The sequence below is a fragment of the Pelecanus crispus genome, chromosome 9 (assembly GCF_030463565.1).
Source record: "Pelecanus crispus isolate bPelCri1 chromosome 9, bPelCri1.pri, whole genome shotgun sequence".
Lineage (NCBI taxonomy): Eukaryota > Metazoa > Chordata > Aves > Pelecaniformes > Pelecanidae > Pelecanus > Pelecanus crispus.
In genome coordinates, this window is record NC_134651.1 from 15,203,601 (window position 1) to 15,227,305 (window position 23,705).

The window sequence follows — 23,705 nt, forward strand, 5'->3', positions numbered from 1 at the left end:
CCTATCCCAGTAGATGTGGGCTCCCTCTCCACTCGGCAGCTGCTTCTACTGCTCAGCAGGTGCCACCGTCTGCGCTGGCGTGGCTGCATGTCAACGGAGGTGACGGCTGACAACATACCCAGAGGACAGTCAGGGCTGTTCCCTGCATGGGTGAGATGAAAGCTGGGTGTCCTGGCACCCCGAGGCTGCCTCCTACATGTCTGCAGTCAGCAGTACAGGTGATGCTGGTTAAGCACGCGACTTCTTGGTGTGAGTTAGTCTTGATCTTCTCACTGACTGCTTACGCAGATGTCCTCTGGGTCTTGTGAACATGTGTCTTCAATTAATTTTCATCAGCAGGGCTAAAGTAAAACACTTTTCCAGTTGGAAAATGAGATGCCTGGTATAGTCCAAATGGCAGATTTTCAGGCCGGGCCCGCTCCCATTCAAATTCCTAAGGGCAAATTTTCCAACATGCAGAGAGGCAGCCGCGGCTGGTGGGACAGCTAGCGCAGAGCTGTTTGCATTCAGCACCTGAAGGGCCGAACAGTTTGGGTAACGTGGATCCCACTGGAAGATTACTCTCCTGTACCATCATCTCCTGGAAACTGGCTCAACACAAATGTTTGAAAAGAAGAATTTCTCTCCAGGAATCCTGCATGGATGCAGACACCCATAGTTCTTTCTACAGTCACCACCCACAGAGGGTTTGCTGTCTGAAACAAGTTCAGTTGGGTCCAGGACGTCACAGCATCCTCCTCTGTCCCCCGGAGCTGTCTTGATGTCAGGAGAAAAAGAAGAAATCCACTATTTTAAGCCATGTAGACTTTAAACTGCTTAATCTGAAAAGATGCCTTGAAGATATATGAAGCTACATGCCTCACAGCTTGAGTCATTCACTGCCAGTAATTCAGGTGGGATCTCTGTGGGGTAGATTTCCTCACCTCCACATTTTGTGAGACTTTTTTCTCCTTCTGAAACATCTGAGCTGGGCTCTCAGAGGGGCAGCTGTGGGCCTGATCCACTTGGGAGATGTCTGCAAGCAGCAGGTAAAACCCATAGTCCAGGAAGGAGTAGGTGTGATAAGTAAGTTTTACTACAGTAAAATTATAACTGCTTCTCAGACAAACAGGAAGCAGGTCCAGGGGCTAGTTCCCATCCTGTCTGCCTGGCCGGAGTCAGCCTGTCTCGCTAAGGAAAGGGCTGGAGTGCGTTGGTGGTGCTTTGGGGTTGGAGGTATGGGGGGAACTTGCAATCCCAAACACACATGGTACCACTTCATATTTTTATCAGAAGTGCCAAATTCTGGGGGCATTTGAGTAATATGTCCTGCTCCCAAGCCATCTTTAGAATTTTATCATTTTGCTTTGAGCTAGAAAGCAACTCAGGCAGCCTTTGGAGACTGTGATTTAAATGGAGCAATGGTGATCAGGTGAAAATGTAAACAGACAAAATCTCTCTCTCTTCAGCATACCTAGAGACTGTGTTAGCACTGAGTACATGGAAAATGACCCCTTGTCATTCCCAGCGTATCTTTTACTGTTGAAAATTACTAAGAGCGGTGTGATCATGTTAGTTTTGCATGCCTGCTAACACTCTGCATCGCTCTGATTTCTAATGGCCGTTTCCTAAGCCCTGGATTCCCTGCAGCAGGACAAACAGGAGGGTATACAAATTAGGAATTAAAACAAATGAGCCAGCCAAGGCCGGCAGCCTGTTAATCAGTCTCCTTGAGCTGAAGGAGGCCAGTTGCATAGAAGTCAAAATAGCATCCGTGATTTGCAGTATGGCTTCATTCTACACACATCAAATCTATATTTTGCCTGCTTTCTCGTACCCCAAGGGTGGAAATCTCACTCAGAGTGGCTTGTTTGCCTTTGAGCGGATGGTGTAAAGTGTTGCCCCTATGATCCTGCAAAGCAGTCTCACAACAGCCCAGCTTTGCTCAGCAGAGCACATGCCCCCCCACCCCCCCAGCGAAGCTGGTGCGATGTGGAGATCAAAGCCAAATCTTCTCCTTCATGACTTTCCTGTTACGATTTTTCTCTCTCTTCTACTTTTTTCCCATAATCAGAGTCTTGACTCCTTTTTCTTCCCTGTTCAGGCTTGAGATCAAACAGGCCAGACATCTGCTTTGGTATTTTTTAAATCATTTTAATGATTCAATAATTTCTAGGGGAGAGGAAGGAAAGGGAAATAAAAATAATGACAAAACCAAAAAAATGACACCATTTCTTTAATTCAGGCACAGTCAGTCAGGAGTGCCTGTTCTTCCCTCTTCTTTTTTTAATCTTGAGGAAATCGTCATGATGATTGTAGCTGATGTACACTGGCAAAACATTTAAGTAGATGTGTGCCTGAAAGCATGAATCACATTTATTTTCTTCTTCTTTTAGGAAATATGTTATACTGATTAAGGCTTTTTCATCTGAAAATGCAAAAAACCTGTTGCAAACACCTCATCCCTGTGAGGCACGTAGAGCTTGTGTGCTGGGTGGGCAAAAGGAGGCAGAGAGTTTGGGCAGCTTTCCCAGTGGGACACAGGGAGTGATAAAAAAATTCAGTCTCCTCTTCAAAACTGGACCACAATTTTCATTAAAAATCCACTCATTTCTCTCAACTTCATCTTATCTGGGGACAAATTACTGCCACCTCCCAAAAGACACTCAGCAGAGGTATGGTCTCATGCCAGGCTCACCCTCCCTCTCTGACTTTTGGGAAGATCCGACCCAGATACTTGAAGCCCTCCCAGTTTTAATGGGTTACCATGCTGGGGTTGTGGGAGGAGGAACGTGACCGGGAGGTGTGCGGGGGACAGCCCCCACGCTGGGGAAGAAAGCGATGCTGCTGGCTTCATTCACAGATCACCACTGTGTCATGGGCGATCCTCGGCTCACTATGAGGTCTCAATTTGCACCCAACGTGACACCATTCATGCTCTAAAAGTTACAGGCATCTTTGGGTTATGTATCAGCACCAGGCCAAAAGTTATGGGCAAACTCACCCACGTGGCTTATTTTTGGAGAGAAGGCACTCAGCCTGTCAGCCATCTCTGGGAAGTGGTCTTTTTGTGAAGAGTGATGGATGATGAGAATTTAGGATATCATTCTGGTTCCCTTACCTAAATTTAAATGTACACTAAATGTCTTGTGATTATGGAGAGGTCATTTGAATGTACACACTATGTACCATCATCTAGCTTTTCATTTTTTTGTGTAAAAGTTAAAAAATTTAAAGCAGAAAATTCAATACAAACACAGCATCCAAATGTGGTGTATAATCCTCCTCTTATCTGCATGCCAGTGCTCAAAACAAATGCATTAATGTATTTTATGTTTCATGGTTATGAGTTGCCCTGAGGATAATCAAATCAAAATCAAATGCACCTGCAGAAGATAAGGTCGCTGATACTGTTTCCCACCCTTTCCCACTCTGGCTGCTAGTTTCACTGCAATCGCATTTATTGCTTTCTCTTAGTTTCATTGCTGTTTCTTTAAAGATTGCTTTTCCATATGGATAGATTAAGTATAGGGTTTTTTTAAGCTGTATGCTCTGGAGAAATGAGACTTGCTGACAAAGCTGGCAGTCGTAGATGTGATCCTGTGAGTGAGAAATAACACAGAGAAGTGGACTGCAGTCTCCCAAAGGGAGAGGAATTCCTTGGAGCGCGTGGTCTACTTGAAGTGCCCGTCTCCACCTCGCCTGCTCCTTAATCAAGCAATCATATCGGCCCCCTCACTCCTTTCAATGGGGGAAAATTTGCAGACAAATTCCTGCCAGCGGGACGTTGGAGCTCTCCTGGGCAGTGGGATAAAGATACCTGTCACCTCCGCGCAGCCCCGCTGCCGGCTCACGCTGGGAGCACGGCTGGGGAGCCCGGTGCTGGCTGCGGGGCCAGTCATTTCCAAATCCCCGTCAGAAAGTGAAATAAGATCCAGCTCCCCAATGGCTCGGCAGACCCATTGACCAAGGCAAACAACTGTGTAAGTGGTCCCATATGCTGTAGGTACATTAGAGGGACATAAATTGTGCTTTGTGCTCATGGTGGTGGCTGCTTGCCCCTGCTGCGGAATTGCTCTCGCCTTTTATTTATTGGAGGGGCAGCTATTCTTCCCAAAAGATGTGCGAGTGGCTCTGCAGCTCTGAAAACAGGATCTTCCCCAGCTGATTACCCAGGGAGAAATATTTGAAATGATGTAACCACCAATGTTTCGGGCGGTGAGTGCTGCTGTCGTGGGGTACCTGCTGGGCAGCAGCTCTCTCCTCCAGTCTTTGTCCCCCTACCGCTCCCTCATCACCAAATTAAGATTGTATGGGCAAGGATAAACAAAGAGCCTGTTCATATGAGGGAAGTTCTGGGGGCAGAAAAGACTGAAAGGCTCAAGATACGGCAAGGCTTAATGCCGTAAATCTGATTAATTTACCTTGTGACAATCGTAACAAAAAAGCGAAGGCTGGGAGCCGTGGCTGCGGGCTGACCTTTCGCTCGCGCTGAAAGGCGGCACAATAGGGGCTGGCGCTGGTCAGGGGAGTGACCCTGCCTTTCACTGCTACCTGCTGCTTCCGACAATGCAATTGGACACAGCTCTCGGGGTGATGAAAAACACCTTCCCACCAAAGGCCCCTTTTTCTCCCCAGCCCTGGACAGGGCCAGCCCTAGGGTGTTTGGCTTGGGCTGAGCCGGCTGTGCTCAGTGCGTAAATGGGCATCACTCACCAACGTTAATATCTGCCAGGCAAAACTCCCCTGGGGACTTCGGGGTCCTGTGTGGCTACCTTTATGGCTGCTGTATATGCAGGAGGCGTGGGGGGACTCTGGGCTGAGCTGCCCAGCAAACAGGGAAAGGCTTTCAAGGGCTCTTGTCCCACTGCTCCATGGTGCAGAGCTGAAATCCCAGCCTGTGGGGTGGGATGACCCTACGTGCATGGGAGTTTGCTGCACCAGGGAGTGCCCCGGCCATATCTGAAGGCACCAGCTGTGGGAAAGAGTTTCTCTGTGCATCCCTTGGAGAGCATCTTCCTTGGGTGCCCTCTCACTGCCCGATGAGCACAGGATTTATTCCTCTCTTTTCCCTTGCTAACCGTGCCCTAAAGTACATGAGGAGGGTGTGCACTACCTTCAGCAGCAGCAGCATGCAGCGGTGGGAACATCTGGCTCAGAGGCCAGAACAGGCCATCCCAGAACAGGAAATGGGCTTCAATTTTACTCAGCAGAAATGTATTTATCTGAGGAATTAACCTTTGTGTTCAAGACTTGTTCTCTGGACTTGTCTTTGTCCCTAGCACCTGCTTTGCCCTGAGCAGCAGCCGTTCCTACCAGGTGTAACTTCTTGCTTGAATGAAGTGGGGCCGGAGAGACCTTCAGATGGGGAACAGAAGCTCTGTGTGTGCCCCTGCACCCAGGGCAGCGCCCGGCTGTGCCCAGCATTGTCCCGGCCCTGATCCCTGTCAGGAAGTGAGATGGAGTAGTCTCATACCCCCTTCACATTTCAAGCTCTCTTCTATACACTAGGTTTGCCTTAAGTTCTTTTCACAGAGTCACTACTATGAGGAAAGTTTGGGGAATTTCACCTTTTATTTTAGTTTTATCAGCTTAAAAAAATCAAAAACTTAAAAAGTAGGTGAAAAAACCTCTAAAACTTAATGGGATTGTATATCAGTCAGGCAAAACCTATTGTCTCCCCTTAAATGCATTGACTGGTATCTCCTGATGTGCATCAAAAAAAATAGTTAATAAAGGTGTTTTGACTGGAACATCTGCTGCAATTCTTGGTTGTGGAGGCTTAATTGCAGACTAGAGTATCAAACTTTCAGAAGGTTTGGGGACAGAGATGGATTGGGGTCACCAGGTTATTCAGAATTAAATCCCAACCCTTATCTCTCAAATGCAGTGTCCAATTGATTTTCTCTGGACCATTACACACCACACACTGCCGCAAAGCCCAGAAGGGGAGTGGCAGAACATCACGCTTCTCAAAATCCTTTCGACGCAAACTACTGCAGTCCGTTGTGGGCTCTTTGGGAGGCATAGCTTTTCCCCATAAGGGCTGAAGAACTGGGGATGCAATCAATGGCAAAGACTCAGCCATTTTCCAAAGTCAGGCTGTATCCAGAGAGGTGTTGCTACCCCCAGGACTGCGTTTGCAAAGCACCCAGCCACATGTGGTGGGCCTGGGTGATTAAAAATGCCAACTGCTGTTCAGACAAATCGAGCATTTCCATACAAATTGCTAAATTCCATTTATTCCGGCGTTTCAGCCTGCAGAACTGGGAATAGCTTCAGTCTGTGAGCAGAGCTGGCAGAGATGAAGATGCGTGTGGTGCAATTTGCTTAACAGGGAAATACTTTAAGGTTAAAGAAAGCTCTTCACACCAAAGCTGTGGCTCATTATCTACCAAGTCCCAGGCAGCTTGCATTTGCCAATCAAATAATTTTTAATCAAATTGCCAACACCAGCCAGCACCATGTGGCCCAGAGCTTTACTGCCCTGGGGAAAGCAGGCTTTGACATCCCAGCCAGCCCCCTTCCCTCGCCTCTGAAGTTCAGGCTTCCTACAGGGGTTTCCTAGCATCCTCGTTCAGTCGATGAGTTGTCCCCCTTTTCCCCTGTCTCCTGATGGGAGCAGGCCGGGGTGCAGACTTGGGTAAAGCCCAAGCTGGGAGGGGTGGTGGGCAGAGGGGACCCGCTCGCTCGGAGCCCTCCCGGCATGTTTTGTTCTGCAGCCCCTAATCCTTCCTGGTGTGCTTCTCGCCTTTATGGTCTTCCACCTACTTCAGGTTTGGGGAAAGCAGCTTTCTGTCGCGCCTCCATTGATTTACCAGCTCCAGGGTCTGGCTGTTGCCCCGGGTAATTGGCAGCAGTGACATATTTGGCTGAATTTTATTGTATGCATTAGGAAAAGTCAGCAAACAGAGTTGAGTGCTGCGTCAAGTATTGCCTTTGACTTTCTATTGCAGCGGTTTGGGGTCTGTTTTGTCCTTGGACTGAGAAAGCCTCTGTTCTGGTTGAGTCTTTGTCTGAGATGTTGGAGGTTAGTCTGAGAAGAGCCGTCTGAGAGACCCTGCTAATCCCTTTTTACTTTTTGAACAAGAAAGTCAAGTGTTTTTTATAATAATAATAATTTGAGCTAATAAGTAACATGCTGGCTGGAGCTGCAGCTGCCTGGGGTGGAGCAGATTTGTTTTCTCCATCTAATTAGAAAGCCTTAGCTAATGTCACCCATGTCTTCATTTGCAGGTTTTCTGGAGAGGTCTGGACTCTCACAGCTAAATCAGCGCAGGCTTAGGGGCCAGGTACCAACACTGGCTTCCACCACCCCAGAGCTTAGCCCCCTCCCTTCATTTATGCCATTCAAACCCTGCTCTGTCCTCGCCGCTGAGCAATTTTAGGAGGACCCCAGGCTCTGGTGTGGCCCTGAGGCAGGACACCCACCCATGAACCAGCTGGGGTGCTTTGCAAGGGTAGGTTCCTCTTTCTGTGGGTAGAAATGTTTATTTTATTATTCCCTTAATTCCTCCACGCTGCGTTCCTGCCTCATCAAAACGCATTAGCAAACTAAATCTTTGTCAGTGAGGGAGGTCTCGCTTCCTTTCAGGGATAACAATTCTTTAAGTCTGTGGGAAGATTAAAAGTGCGGTACTGAGTAAAAAATCATACAGCTGGGGAAGGCAAATGCCCGTAACTGTGTTCATTAACAATATTGTATATCATCTAAATGAAAGAAAGTTTAAAGGCTTAATGATTTCCTTCTCACCGATACATGCTGTTCAGTGCCAGCTCAGACAACGAAGAAAGACTAACCTGTTTTACCTCTGCCCTGCTTTGCTGGTTGTTTTGCAAACACTTTAGGAAAATGTTCAAATTCCCATAAAATTGATTTTCGGTGGAAGTTGAAGGGAAAAAAAAATATTTTCTATTGAGTGATTTTTACAATAAGATTAACTTCACAAGACCTCAACTTTGGCCCTAGCTGGCCTTGACAATGCCTCCCTTTTAAAAAGGTGATGCAGCTATCTATAATTAGCCACGGCTAGTTAATAACTCATCTGTTAATGTCCAGGCCCACAAATGGAAGTTTTCCATGTACAAGGAACCAAGGTTAGGCCAACAAGGATAAAATCATGTCTATTTTAGTTTAATGAATTCCGTTTCCATTGTTGCTGCATTTTATTTGGACAGTTAGATGGATAGCTGGACTTTGGGACCGCTTTCGGAAGGGTTACAGTTTCCTGCAGTGCAGCAGCTTGAGCTCCCTCCATGAGCCTCTCTGGCCATAACGTCATTGCAGAAAATGGTAAGAGCAATATTCTGCGCTCTTCTAAGCTTGACTGCCAAATTGTTCAAAGCTTTGTTGGTGGTAACTTGTTTAAATATCACATTATTGCTTTTAGTGTCCCCTGAAATAATGGGAATGAATGGAGCAGTGGTCTCTGACATTGAGGTGAGGTATTGCCCCTCATCGCCTGGTGTGGGTGCTCACCCTTTACTGCAGCTCAGAAGAAAGGGCCCCTCAATCTGCGTTCCCACCGCTTTATGTGGGGGACCTGCAAGGACAGAAGCCAGGCTGTTGAACATAGTCCTTAACACACTCCTCTGAAGAGATGCTGTGGCCCTGGTTATTACTTACTGCCTTTCAAATCAAAGATAAAACCAAGGTCCTGGCGTTAGTGCATCTTGGTCCTTGGCTGGGTGATGATATTCAGTCTTTTCTAATTACCCCCAGAGCTTTGAGGCATTTGGTACAGGACAGCTGAACTTCAACTGGCTTTGAATGATCATGATTATTAGGCACCTAGTCTCATTCATAATGAAAACTAGCACATAGGCCAGACGATGCTGTCAAATAGAATCCCAAGTGGTGCTAGCACCGGTTCTAGCTAGCAGTGGGAATTAGCAAGGACCCTTGTCTTGGTAAAGGCCGTGATATTTATTTGCATGACAATTAAATACCAGAAGTGCACATTTTCCCATTTTAAAAACAAAAAGAAAAATTACATGTAAAATCACACCAAACTGACCCTTTCTCTGAAACTCTGCTTTGACATTCTGTTGAAAAATTCATGCCCGTCTTTAGTCATGGGAAAGAATTTTCCCCTTAATGTTGTTTTGGTCAGAAAAAAAAAAAAAAAAATCTTTGTTTGCATGACTAGGTCTCAGTCATGAAAAACTGACCCCAAAAAATGCTGCTAAGAGTTTCTTCTGGCTGTAGAGACTCAAAATGGGACGTGTTATTTGAGAAGATGCATGCTTGACCGGAGTGGGGAACAGGAGGATTTGGGGAAGAAGAAACCCATTGGAAGCTCCTTGTTTCTTTCCAAGTGTTTTGTTTAGCGCAGAGCACTTGAACCAAGCAAGACGCCAGAGGCCGGGACCGTGTCACGTAAGGCAGCGTGTGCAAGCCTGCCCTTGCGACACTGCCCACGGGGAGCTCTGGAAAACAAACCCTTTTCCAGGCCATGCGGCCCCGGCTGGGCTGGAGCTGCTCCTTCCCCTGTGCCTCCAATGGGAGCCAAGGCCATCTCAGGACAGGGAGTTTTGGGTCCTCTGCGAGGACTGAGCCATGTGTTGTCCTACATCCCCGACATCCAGGCTGTCCGTGAGTCGGGCAGGCACTTAGCGAGGTTTTGGATGATTCTTCGGTATTCTCCAGACCTCTTGGGCTTGCAAAGCTAGACAGGAAATCTTGTAGAAATGGTTTTTCCTGTCTGAATCCCAGCCAGGCCCGTTTTGAGGACTACCTGGAAATAGCTGGAAGACAGTCTTGGTGGAAAAAATTCCCACAGTTTGAGCCCTGGCTAGAGACTGGAAGCAGGGCAAAGATTAAATCCGGTTTTCTAAAATCTTAGGAAGTCCCAGGGTATGTAAAAGAGTGAGGATGTAAATAATAGCATTCCCCCACTGCTTTAGGCTGGGCTTTCCGAAGGATGTGAGTGACAGATGAACTCAGCTCTCCTGTGTTTCCGGGACGTGAGAGCCAAACTCCACGTGGCTCCTCTGGAAATCCCCCATGTCCCTGGGCAGAAGGGGGCTTTCAAGTGGTTATTCCTGCCTTTCTCCCTCTGGAAACCAGATTAATTTCCTCATGTAATTGTGCTTCTCCTGTCCTGGCCTCAGGCTTACCAATGGTGAGTTCATCTTCCCCTTTGGCTGTATGGTCAATGCCAGGTGAGCTCCCCTCTCTGGGAAGGATGGAAAAGTTGGTATTTTCACCCAATAAAGCCAGAGCAGCCTTCAGACTTGCTCCCAAACCTCCTGCCTATAGTCTGACAATAAAAGTTAAATCTTCTTTATAAACCCAGTCAGCTTTATGGAGGCTGGTAGTTGTTGCTGGCTTTCCCACTGGAAAATATCACCAATGGACAAAAATCTTAGAGGTTTCAGGCATTTGGCTCTGGTAGGGTACCAAGCATGCAAAATCATTTGTTGCATTAAGTCCAACCTAAGCAAATTAAATTGCAGCTTCCATGATTAATATTTGAAGCCACAGATAGGAGGGCAAAAACAACAGTTCAGACCCAAGCAGTAAGCATCTGAACTTGAAAAACGCCCACCATTCAGCCTTCAAGAACACTTTTGAAGCTGCCTGTAGAGAAAATAATTAAAGAGATGAAAGATACAGTGACTGATAGTAATAAATCACAGGTGGCTGTCTTTGCCCTCTCAGCAAACATAAATTACTTTTGCCTTTAAAATATGGCAACAAGCATTCTTCCCAGATTGCTTTGAATTTATTAGACAAGGTCATTAGAAATGTATTAGGGCAAAATCTGAATTTATTAACTGAGTTACTTAAGAGCTTAATTGTTCAGTTAGTGATGGGTATGCGCTCTGCCTACTTTTTGGAGCGAGAAGGAAGACAGCCAGGAGTGCAGGTTGCTGTGCAGGAGGTGCCTCCGGCCCCAAAGGCAGACCGCGGGGATCACCCGTAGTGTGGCTGCCACGGGAGCAGGGGCGCAGCCCAGGGTGCAGCCAGGTCCTGGGCTCTGTGGCAGAGGCGCAGGGGGTCTGGGGCGGTTTCTAATTAGCATCAGGCAGGTGTGTTTGTCTCCCCGGTAATTGGCTTAAAGTTGGCTGGGTTGTCTTTTGAGAAGGAAACCTGTTACAGGACCTGCAGCTGGGCTAGACCAGAGCTTGTCTTAGGCTTTTTTGTGTGTGCTAATTTGGGAGGGCAGCTGGGAAGCTGGGGGGTCAGACAAGTTCAGCTCCACTCTGGTCTCTGCTGGGACCAGCCAGCAGCACGCACATCCCTGCACCATGTTGAGCTGTCTTCTATGGACTGACAGGTTTGAATTCAGCTGATTTCTTTGTGTGTGCATGCAGGAGGCTCTTCTATCCTTGAGCTTTGAGACATTGAGGATGAAACTACCCTGAGAGGAGCTCTCCTCAGTGCACTGCCAGACTTGCATCCCCGCTTGCAGGACACGATACGTTGCAGTGCTGCCCTCCCCAGCAGGGACCATCTGCCAGGAGAGGCATTTCTGGAAGCAGCCAAACCCAACAGACTCATTTGCACATGTGCTTCTCTTCCTCTGGGACAGGAGGGAGCAAGCACACAGCAGGTCTGAGTCACAGGCACTGATGACACGTCCGAGGTTTTGGGTTCACAGACCACCAAAGGGCAGTCACCACAGCTGCCACGAGAGCTGGGACGTGTTCGTGTGGTGCTGCTGGGATAGGGTGTGCGGCACCCATCTGGGGCTGTTCAAAGCAGCACAGAGGTCAGCTCCTGCAACAGGAGAAAGAAACTCCAGATATCGTATTTAGCACGGCTTTCAGCTCACTCAGAAGCTGCTACAACCCAAGCATCTGCAGCCTCCAACTGATAAAAACTCGTCACCTGTGTCTCCTGCTCTCTCTTTTAGCTTAGTCAAACATAAGCTTTGCACTTTTTCAGCAGGCAAAGCCTCCGCTGAATCTGTCAGCTGGGCCAGCATCTTCCTGTAGGTCAGGAGATGCACAAGTGAAGACTTCCAGTGAGGACTGGTTCCTACTGGGATGTTCAGTTCTGTGAAACAACTGCATTTGCCTAGTTTTTCTCCATTTCCAAGTAGAATTTGGAGTCTCTTCTTCCTCTTTCTCTCCATGCTTGTTCTGCCTGCCCAGGAGAAGTCAAGTATCCCAAAAGTTAATATAAGACCAGTCTGTAGATAACTTTTGTTGAAATCAATGGGTATTTTGCCTTGTGGCAGACTTCATGATTTTTCACCCAAATTTCTCACCGTGGCATGTTTTCTCTTTCTCCCTGATGATGGGTAGCTCCAGAGTAAGGAAGACGGTAAGAGGAGAAAACATGAATTTCATGACTGCAATGACAAACTTTATTACAGCAACTTTATAGGGGGAAAATGTCTCACAATCTTCACTGCATAACAATGTCCCGACAGACATGATGTCATTGAGTCTTAAAAGGTGTTTGAGTTGGAAAATCTTTTCAGTGGTGTTTTAAGGGGCTGTTTAAATGATTAATAAGGTTTACGTGTGTGATTTATTACCTCAAAATAAAAATGTACAGCAGGTATAAAATGTATTTGAAAGGGATGACTGTGTTTATTAATGTTACAGGTGTTATATTGCCAGACATTATCAAAATAAATACGCTTAACTGTAAGAGAAAAATGTAGCATCTCGTCAACTTTTATACATCTGTATATACGTGCCCTGACAATTTTTGTTAGAAGGAAGAAGTAGCTGGGCAGAATATTATTTTGGACCTCCTATCATGAAATAACACAAACATGAGATTTCACCTGTTTTCGCTGCTCACTAGAGATACACCTAGAGTATGTGTGATGTATATTTTGATTAAGTTCACCCAGTAAAGCTATTTAATGGTGTTCATTATTGCACATCTGAGAATATTTACCTAATGGACAATATCTAAACTTCCTCCAAACGGGGCTTGTTGAAGTTAAACTCTTACTCCCTGCTCTGCAGGCACAGGGAGGGATGGCTGCTGGGGGTGAGAACAGCACATGACGGATACCAACATCAGCCATAGTTGGCTGTTTTCAGCCTTCCACTTGTTTCTCTTTGAAATTCCTCTTTCCCACGTGTAGTGTCTACCTGCAGGCAAAGTTATAGTTTCGGCCAAATCTTTCTGAGCCAGAGTCCTACTTTTTGTCTTAAAAATTAAAAAAAAGACTGAGACTGCCTTTATTTCCAGTGGAAATTTTGCTTATGGGGAAGTTTTCAGTGGTGAAATGGATTTGCTTCAACACAGCTTATTTTGCAGATTTCTGAATCACAGGCAATTAGTTTAGATTATTAGAAATTAGGAGACTTGGGACCTTCTCACACACTGGCTCTGTGATGCTCCTTACTCTCTTTTCTCATTAACTCTCTGAAGGTTGTAAATGCCCATGCAGATATTCCCATGCTCCATTCAAACACTGGCTGGTCCCTGCCACCAGCCTGAGGGGCTCTGTAGTGCCACGGTCCTTGATTGCCAATGGCTAGGGAGTGCCCAGGCTGGGCTGTGGCATCCTAAACCACAGGCTGACTTCAGAAATGTTAGACTTGCCTTCCCCGAGACACTGTTTCCCCCTGAGTGAAACATGGGTAAGTATTTCCCTGACCCGGTGGCACTGAGATTAAGGGTCTACATGAGAAGTCCCATTTCCTCCCCAGGATTTATTTTCTTCATGCTCTCTCAGAGGACACCAGGATGCCTCCTGCCTTCCTTGCGTCTCCAGATTTGGTGCCCTGGGAAGGGCTGCTCCCAGCCCTGCTCTCAGCTCAGAGCACATCACATCCAGGCATCTCCACAGCATCTGCCCCTGTGCAGAGTAATTCCTAAAAATAAAAGTTGCCAGAGAAGCAGAGGTTCTAAAGGAGGTTGGATTTCTTTATCTGGAAGTGTTCATTTCCAAAATTTTCAACTTCCATCCCTTGGGCATGAATACCAAGCAGACGGTTGCCTGCGTCCCAAAGGGCTGCAGTCCCCTCCTGCTGTCCCGTAGCTGCTCTACCCCACACCGAGGGCCCTGCTAATGTTGCCAACAATGCAATTTTGGCATCTCCTGGCATTTCTAACTTTTATTAAAATAAGCCCAAATGGAAATCGCATTCTGCCTCCTCTGGGGTTTCCATGGAGCAGATCTAATTATCTTTCTTTAATAGCACTAATTGGAGGACTTACAGCCCCTGCCGTCCAGCCCACTCCTCGGCACTCCCTTTATTCCTTGCACCGCCCTGGCCTCTCGGGCTCGATGGGATTTAAGCATGGTCTGATGGTTTGTGAAACCACTTTGACTTCTTGCCCTCAATTCGCTCGTGCTACCTGAGCTCCCCGACCTGTTGACAGAGGAGCTTTCCTTTGTCTTTGCAAATTGACACAGCTGCACACTTCGCAAATAGACTCAGATGTTGAGCTTTGGGCTGAATGGATCCTCCAGATTAGCGCAGGGGAGAATTAGCTTTAAAAACGCTAAGCTGGAGCCAGCAGCAGGAGAATGGAGTGAAGCTCTTTATCAGGATTCACTGCCATAGAAAGGGGCTCCCCGCTCTTGCGGTGATATTTACTTCCCTTTGGGGAGGACATTCCTGCAGCCGATAGCTCATCATGACCCTGTACTGCTGCCCGGAGTTAATTAGCCTACTGTATAATGGGAGATTCGCCTGGAGATTACACGCGGTGATCTCTCACCACACACGCTGTTTGCTGAGTGGTTTGGGGCTCTTGGCAAGCACAAAAGCACGAATGCAAGCAGGAGAAAATCTGGCACAGGGGGATTGCTGCCGGCAGAGCTGCAGGCAGGGGCAAGGCTGAGCCCTGCCAGGTCCTCTGCTCTCCCGGAGTCCCGCTCCCCCAGCCTCATGGCATGCATGGACACGGGGCGTGTGAGCCCTCGCACAGCTCTTTTTGCAAATGGCTTGGAAGGTTGGCCACAGAGATGAATTTGCCAAAACTGGAGCAACTGGGTAGAAAAGAAAGGTGACGGCCACCTCTGCCTTGCATTAAAGCCAGGATATGAGCAGGGAGAAAGCGGCTGTCCTGGGCCAGGCAGGGGAAGCCATCTGCCTGCCCTGCCTTGTACAGAGGCAAGGGGACAAGCTCGGCATTGGGGGCAATTAACACTGAACAACTTGTTAATGATTTTATAGCAGGTTAAAGAAAATGCCTCAAATAAAACTACAGGAGACCTTCTATAACTCTACATGGCTGTAAATATGTATTAACTTAATTACTATCAGCAATTACAGCTCAGTTTGGAAACAGTTAAAGTGGGTGCACACAAAAAGGGATTATTATCCTTAGAAAATGAGTGCAAAGATAAAAGGGATTTATTTCACATTAGCTAATGAGCAGAGGCAGAGGTGCAGAAATGGCATCCCACTCTGCTTTACAGTGCTCGTAAAGTGGACAGGGAGCAGCCAGGCTGTGTGTCCCAGGGCAAGCGAGGGCCATGCGTGTGCCCAGCAAGCTGAAGGGATGGCACTTCCAGGGGGGTGGAAGAGAAGAACCTGGCACGAAGTGAACTGTCTGCTCCTCTGAGGGGACATGTGCCCACTGGAGTTACACCCTCATGCTCATTTACTTCATCCTCAGCCGTTTCTTGTAGGCGGCTCAGGACCAGCTCCCGTCACCCACCCATTCTGCTCCTGAATGTCGTTTCCCTCATTTTTTACCTGGGCCTATGCACTTGCATTGCTTACAGCTGCGGGAGCTGGTTGCACTTGTTCAGGATGGAAGGTCTGTGTTTCACAGGCATCCCCTTTTGCCCAGAAATGCCTAAGCTGACCCCAGGAAGAGCTACAAAAGCATCTCTCTTTGGACTGAGCATCTGTCTCTCCTTTTCCTGGCTTCTTAAGGTGGTTTCTAACCTTATCCCTTAAAGAGAAATGCCTAATTTCCTGCTAAATGTGCCCTGATCCCCTTTCCTGGTTTTGAGTCTTGTTATAGCATTCTCTACTAAATTCAATATTCATTCTGTTTCTTCTTCCTATTGTGACTTTTAGATGTAGGACCAAACGCTCATTTTTCAGGGGTGCGCAGAATCAGTTGAGCTCTGCAACTCTCACTCCAGAGCACTCATTTCTGCCTTCAAATAATTTTTGTGACTCTCTTGGTACTCGCCAATGTTTCAGCACACTGTTTGCAGTGTGAGCACCAGGAGGTGATAAGTACTTTCCTGTGATAGCTCTCTCCTATCTGTTCCAGGACCTCCTTGGTGTTTAGCCACAGCAGCATCGCTCTGCTGGAGCCAAATCCTTCCAAGGACCAGAAAGTCCTCAGTCGTCACTCTGACCCCTCCGTCACCTGCTGGCCCCCTCTCCCTGCCTCAGCTCCCCATCTCTAGCACTATTAACATTGTCTTAAATAGTCATTCCCCACTCTCACTGGCATGATTAAAAGCTGAATTCACAATTACATATTAACTAGTGTTTAAAGGCCAATCATTAGTCAAAAGCATTGGAATATTTTGCCATCTGCAGCTGTTTCTGGTGAGCTGATTCCCTGACTAAACCAAGTTGGGGTTGCTAGTGGTGGTCGGTGATGCACAGAGCATTTCCCAAGAGCATCCCCCAGTGTCTGCCTGGCTGCCTGTGGCACATGTGGACTCCTGCTCCACAACCCAGACCTGGGTTTCAGACTCCCCCGGACAGCATTGCTGGGGTCTCCAGGGTACCCTGGGCTGAGCCTGAAACTGCTCCTGCTCTTTGAAGATGCAAAGTGCCCTTACTGACAATCCCCAGCCTTTGAGACTGGGGAACAGAGCTGGAAACTTGGTGAGATAAAGCTGCTTTGTGATCACCAGTGCTTTTGTCATGCACCGAGGCTGCCAATACAATTGCAATATCCCTTATCAAGTGCTTAGCCCAACCTGCCTGTTTGGGGCCAGAAGGCAGAAACTGCCTGGGAAAGGTGAGGGACGAGGCTAACAGACCATTCAGTAGCCCTGAAAATGGAAAACATAAAACCAGGCAGGCTTCAAGAATGGGGAAAGGACAAGGGGCATCGGGACCCCCATGGTTTATCCTGACTTTCTAAACTTGGGCATGGGCAACTTTTCCAGGCTGGCTGCCTACGTGTAGGTGCTGCTGTTCCTGGCCGCCACCCCAGGACCTGCCTTTTCTGAGGTGCCCAGCAGCCACCACTGCGCTGTGAGCATCAGCACCCAGCTGAGCACCCACAGGTGGAGGCACTCAGAAAACAAGGCCATTTCCACCCTGATAGAGTGAACTTACCAGCACCTGTAAATCACAAACAGGAACACAGCAAGCTCGGGTTCTCCAGTGCAAGCAGAGACATTGTTTTACTGTCTTACAAACACATTTATCACTATAGAATATGACTTTTGCACATACCATCTGCTTTTCTTTCCTGATCTACTTCTTCCACCCCAAGCTGAGTTCACACGTGCTCAGCACTGCTTTACAGATAATTATCCCTGCAAATGGCAACCTTTCCTGAAGGCTCCTGCCATCGTCTCTAGTTAAGAAACCCATCTAAGGAGGAGCCCGGGTCTGGGCTCTGGAATGCCATTTGGAGCAGTAGCAACATTTGAATGCAACAGTATTTCCTTCTGAGCAAAAAAAAAAAGGACCCTTCAACTTGTTTTCTCTCCCCCAAGCCCCCCTCCTGGAGGAGATACTCGCCAAGACTCACAGATGGGATCGTTTACAGTTTCCTTTTGAGCTGCCTTGGCCCTTTCAGGTTTTGTTTATTCGAGAGGGGCTCTCAAACAGGGGAGGGTGGGATGGGGAAGGCCTCCCTTCCATATTCCAATTTGGATTGGGGTTGCTCAAGTTCCCCATCTGACAGAAGATGATTGATGAGAACGATGCTGGCTGTAAACTTCGGAGGGATTGGAGACTGGGTGGCTCTGCTCTTTGCAGGGCCTTAAATCCCGGTTGTCGGAGTAATGCGGGGAATGGCATCCCAGGGTAATTACAAACCGACAACAGGAAAAGCCATTGGAAATGGCAGGCACTCCTGCATTGCAGTGGGATGGCTGGAGTGGTGGTTGGATTTTTTTTTGCTTTGCTTTGCTTGTGAAAACACGCACATGTGGTCCCGAGCTGAGGTCAAAATGGGCTTACAAAAAGCAGGGTCTAGAGAGGATAGGGAGACCCACAGCAGAAAATCACCTGGAAAGCTGCTAGAAGAGCCAGGGAGTGCCCCAGAGAGGAGGAAGTCATTGCTACATGCAAAATCTTTGGCAATTATCCTGGCAGCAATGGGATAAATGCACACTTGTTAAGAGTATGAAATCATCTGGCAACTGTGCTGGTCCACCCTGATGGCCCTTGCTGGCCAGAGCTTCCCATAGCCTCCTCTCCTGAGAGCAGCTCTCATTGCACGAGTGCCAGCCTCAGTTTCTCCAAACCAAGGCTTGGAGGGAAAGGCCTCCAGGAGAGGAGGAGATCCCCATTCGACTCATGGGCCCAAGCAGCAAGGGTGGGAGGCACAGGGGACTGCCATCACACATGAGTCAGGATGGTGGCCCTGCCCTGGGTGCACAGTTTGATCAGCAAATATCTTCAGGGGATGTTTATGGGGAAGATGAACTTTGATCTTGTCTGGCACACGTGCTAGGAGTGGCTTTCAGCAAAAAAGATTCAGCAGCCTCTTTTGTTATGCCTGATTCGAGCAGGTCAGGGCTCCCATGGCGCTGAGTTGAGGGGTGTGGGACTGACCAGGGCTGTGCGAGACAGGGATGCCTGTGCCCACACTGGTAGCTACTACATTGGGTACTGGGTCACCAGTGTCTCCTTTCCAAACTGGAATGGACTGGCACCACTTTTCATTGCTGCTGCTGAACAGACCTGTCCTAGTGTTGTCCTTGGTGAGCTACAGGGTGTGTGACATGGGTTGGGTCTCCAAGAGCATTATTCAAAGCTGTAAGCACCCGAAGCCTCTAAACTGGAAATTTAACAAATTCAGGAGAGCTCAGCTAGAAGAAAGCAGCCAGGGGTGAAGCAAGGCCCTAAACTAGATGCACTTAGAGTAGCTGCTCCAGTTAGACTGGATGACTCCGCAGGGCTGGGATGGGAAGGAGGGGATTTCCCCTCCCTCTGCCTGTGCTGCTGGTTTAAATCCAACCACAACTGAGCAGTAAATAAGAGTTACCACCCGGCAGCTGCCGGGTGACCTGTATGTAGTGAGTCAGTGAGCTCTGGCCACGCAGCCCTGCAGACATCAGCAGCAGAGGAAGCCTGGGCTGAAAAGCGTATTTTCTTTGGGAATGTGCTCTCATTTGGGTGAGCCCTGCAGCGCTCCCTGCACACCAGTGCTGCAGATGCACCCTGGGATGCAGTGATGCTGCACACCAGTGCTGCAGATGCACCCCAGGATGCAGTGATGCTGCACACCAGCACTGCAGTTGCATCTGGGATGCAGCTCTGCCACCCAGCGCAACAGCAAGTGCTTGCGTGTTGCAGCTCAGCAGTCAAGATACATGGGGCCACCGGCAGAGCAGCATTGGTGGGACCGTGTAACTGGAATAGCTGTGATTAAACAGGAGCCAGTACCTTGTAACGCTGCTGAGCAATCTGTAATCAGCAAAAGAGAGTGGTGGTGCTGCGGCTGGTCAGGCTGAGCCTGTAGCAGCTTGGACATATTCATAACTGCCTTAGTGACAATGGGGTTACTCACGTGGGGCAGGGTAAATGTTTGAATACAGGGACAGTTCCCCAGTGTCTCGCGGACCTAACAAACAGAGGGGGATTTGAGGAGACATTTGAAGAGCAGAGCAGATTTTTTATAAGGAACTTCCTCTCCTGGGCAGATGAGACAAAAGGGGATAAAGCCAAGCAAAACCACATGGCTGCTTATTTAGCACTTATATTCAGGAGAGCCGAGCCATACACACCTCCCACTGTGCAGGGGCTGCACAAACACATGAGGAGACTCAGGTCCTGCCCCAGCGTTTCCAGTCTAAGATGAGGAATTAAAAAAAAACCCCAAACTCAGAGGAGTAGCAGCTCTGAAATCTCTCTGCAGATCTCCATCTGGTAAAAGAAGTGCAGACAGGGGCATGTTCTCTCCACATCAGCTGCACAGCGAGAGCGGCTTAGATGAACTCTCCTGGCTGGTAATAAAATGATTTTACATATGTAGGAAGCAGGATGTGCAAAGCCCAGGAGTCTGATCTTGTTTCTGAGATCAAACAGAGTCTTATTGTACAGGGGTGTGGAGCTGATGTAACTGTCTAGTGTGCCGGACACAATCGCCGTGGTTACGCAGCTGGACCGGAATAAAGCAAGTCTGTATCTGAACTCATTAATTTTTACAACCAACTGAACCGCTCTGCCTTTTTCTTTCGCCTTTTTGGTGGCAGAGGACCGTCGCGCTGCAGCAGAGGGGCTCTCCCCCTGCCATCAGCCCTCGCCTGCAGCGCGGCAGGCTGGGGCTGGCACGGCGGGGGGCAGCCAGACCCGCGCGACCCCCCCGGTCCAGCCGCCCACCGTGTCCCCAGGGATGCTCAGCCAGCTGCACGGGTCCGTTTCTGAGACAGGCCAGGAGCTGGGGCGATTAGGGATTAAAACGCAGGCTTAACGTGAGCAGAGCAGTTGCTGTCAGCTACAGGTTATGTCAATGTTTCCATTAGAAACCCCCGTTTGCAAGGTTTATAGCTTGGCTGTGAAAGTGCCCTCCAGGCTGGGCTCTGGCAAGCCAGGGGAACCCGCAGTTTTCTGCTCAAACACTCAATGTGGCTGCTTCCATGCTTGCACATTGCTTTTCACCCGCATGCAAATTGAGGGGGCTTATTCGGTAAGTGGTGCAGGCAGCAGGACTCGGGCACGCTGTGCTGGGAGCCCTGCGAGCCCCGTGTGAATGGTCCCTGCCTGCCTGCGGGGAGAGGGCTGCGTCCCCAGGGCAGGCAGGGCAGGCAGGGCAGGGCAGGGCTGCCCGGCCAGCACTCGTACCGTGGGATCCTGGGCTCCTGGGCGATGCTGCCATGCAAAAACAAGGCAAATTTACTGAGAGGCAAACCAGAGGCACAGCACCAGAGCCAGGGGCCAAAGCCACTGGTGAGCTGTGGCAAGGTGAGGGAGTGGGACTGGGACTCCTGGTCGCTTCTGGCTGCCGGCACAGGACCAGGAAGCCACCTCGTGCTCCTCCACAATAACCGTCCCCATGCTCCCAGGTACCTGAGATGCAGACATGGCCCGGGGACAGCGCCAGCCCAGCACTCTGCAGAAGGTTTTTATGCAGTGGCCGGAGCCCTGCAAGAGGCTCCCCTGGCCAGCAGCGTGCTGAGCCTGGGTCTGACCCTGCCTTGACCGCTTGCTCCCGGGAGGAGCTGCCTGGCTATGGACCAAACACGCGTGCAGGCCTCCTCCCTTCATCCCACCCCTTCCCACTCCTGGGAAGCTGCTCTTGACACATACGCATTTGCCTATTTTAAAGAATTGCCAAGAGCACTTGCAGGCTGGGATTTTGCTGTCATCAGGACCTCCTGGGGCAGGCAAGACTATTTTCTTCCCTTGCTCTTTCCACCTGGAAGACTGGAAAAAAGGAGAGAGAGAGATGCCAGTAAGACCCTGGGCACAGTGCTGGGCTCCCCAATGGCACAGCACCCAGCTTCCCTTGCAGGAGGGTACATACACATCCCCCTTCCTGGCTGCGAGCATCCCTGGCCCCATGCAGGGTGCTGCAGACAGGCAGCTCCCTCCACCCCAGGCTCCATGTTTCCCCCGCCTCCCACTGGCACAGCTAATGGTCCCAAGGCTCAGACATTGCCAAAATCTGCCATAAAAGCCACCCCTCTCTCCTAATGAGGTAACTGGTGCCATCGTCCCAATAAGAAGGCAGCCCCTGCAAAGAGCTCAGTTGAGCAAACTACATCAAATGATTTGTATCTCTCCCCCAAGCCAGGATGCTGACCCAAACCTGGCAGAGTCCCTCCTTAGTGGCACAGTAGCAGCCACTGCATCCTCGGCCACCCTGGCCACATGTACCCCGTGCTCTCCCACCGCCACCCTGCCAGGGCAAGGTGCCTGAAGCCACAGGGTGGCCTGTGGCCAAGGGGCCAGAGCTGGCCATAGTCATAGCAGCCTGGCATGGGGCAGCCATCAGCGCTGGAACGAGTGGTGGTCCACCTGCCTGAAGTCACCCCGGCTCTTGCAAATAAGAGATGGGTCTTTGAGTGGTCCCTGACATCCAGGGAACCCCGAGGGGGTGTCCTGGCCCCGATCTTCGTGTTGGGAGGATGCTGGAGGAATGCTGCTCCCCCGGAAGGTGCCCAGGGCGATTATGAGGGGATGTGGATGAGGCAAAGCTCGTAAAACCAGCAGCACCCATCAGCCTCCTGTAAGGGACTTCCCTTTCCTCCATCACCGGGCTCAGTGCTGGTCTCCTGCCATTCAACTACACATCACCCCCCAGGCCTGGGATGCTGGGGGAGCTGCCGAATCTGTGTGAGAACTGCCAGGGAGCAGCATCCGTGCCATGGAGCTTCTTTACCTCTCCCAGCACTGGGGCTGGCATGCAGACCCCCACCGGCAGCAGGAGGGTGAGAGCCCAGGTCAGAGCCCAGCTCAGCCTGGAGTGGGCAGCAGGAGGGCAAGGAGCCAGCTCCAGGGGTAAGAGCTGCAGCATCAGCCTGGGGGCATAAAAGGAAATATGAACTATTAAGGAATAATTTTCAGCTTTTTACCCCCATGCAATCAAAGCATCATCGTTTAGATTTACAGTTAACACTGCAGTGTATCATGCATTTTAGCATACAGTCTTAGGCTACTGCACATCCCCAGACAGGCAGGAGTGGTGCAGCTGGGGTGGGCAGCACGGGGGAGAGGGCTGGGAGCAGCTTCTGGCCCCAGCTTGGAAACAGCCCATGCTCTGGGTTCCCATCCCCAACCATCCCACCAGACCTGGCTCTTCTCTGGGGCTCTGCTCTGCTGCTCCACCATGCCTACGCCTCTCCAACCCCAACAGCAGGCTCCATTTGCTCAACAACGAATGGAGAGAGAAAAAGAAAAGGGGGGAAGAAAAAACCCAACTCCTTGCTGTTTTTCTGCTGCCTTTCCAGTATACTTGAGTTACCATGGTTAGATTTCCACTGTTCTTCTTGACCCCTGCAGCTTTCCCTTATGAGTTAGTGTCCTGGAATGTCTCTTTACGAGGTGCCTAGAGAAGTAAAGCTGACCTGATGCCAGTGCCCCCACACTGAGGACTTTATTAGTTTTTTAATTTTCTGTCTGGGTGCTCTCACTTGCCTCAAACTTTCCACAGCTGCTAGAATTTATTAACGAAGGAGGTTCGTTTGTGTCCTGCCTCCCCTTCCCCTGTGCACTGATGTTGGTGGTGTTGCTTTGCCAGTTGCTATTTTTAATGGCTTTTCGGGGTTTTCAGGAGATCTGGTGGAGATCTGTGAAGCAGATTCTGTGCAAGAAAAATCTTCCACCAGATCTCCTGAAAACCCCAAAAAAGCCCAAAAGAAATATGGGGGACACAGATGGGAGCAACCGTGATGGGACCATCCTGATGGAAACACAGGACGTAGCAAGTGGAGCCCAAGCGAGGAGCCAGTGCTGAGACCGGGAAAGCTGACAACAGCCACGTCGTTGCCATTGAGATGCAAACCCCAAGAATTAAGAGGATATAATCATTTTGTTTCCCCCAAAATGCATAAACGCTTAAATATCAGGGTGGGAGGAAGCCTCCTTGTCTCCCATGCTGGAGGGGCCCTGGGACATCGAGCTGCAGCCTGGTGAGGAGGAGGAGGAGGCTGAGGGGTGAGGAAGGACACGCAGAGAAGTGCTGCACGGGGAGATGA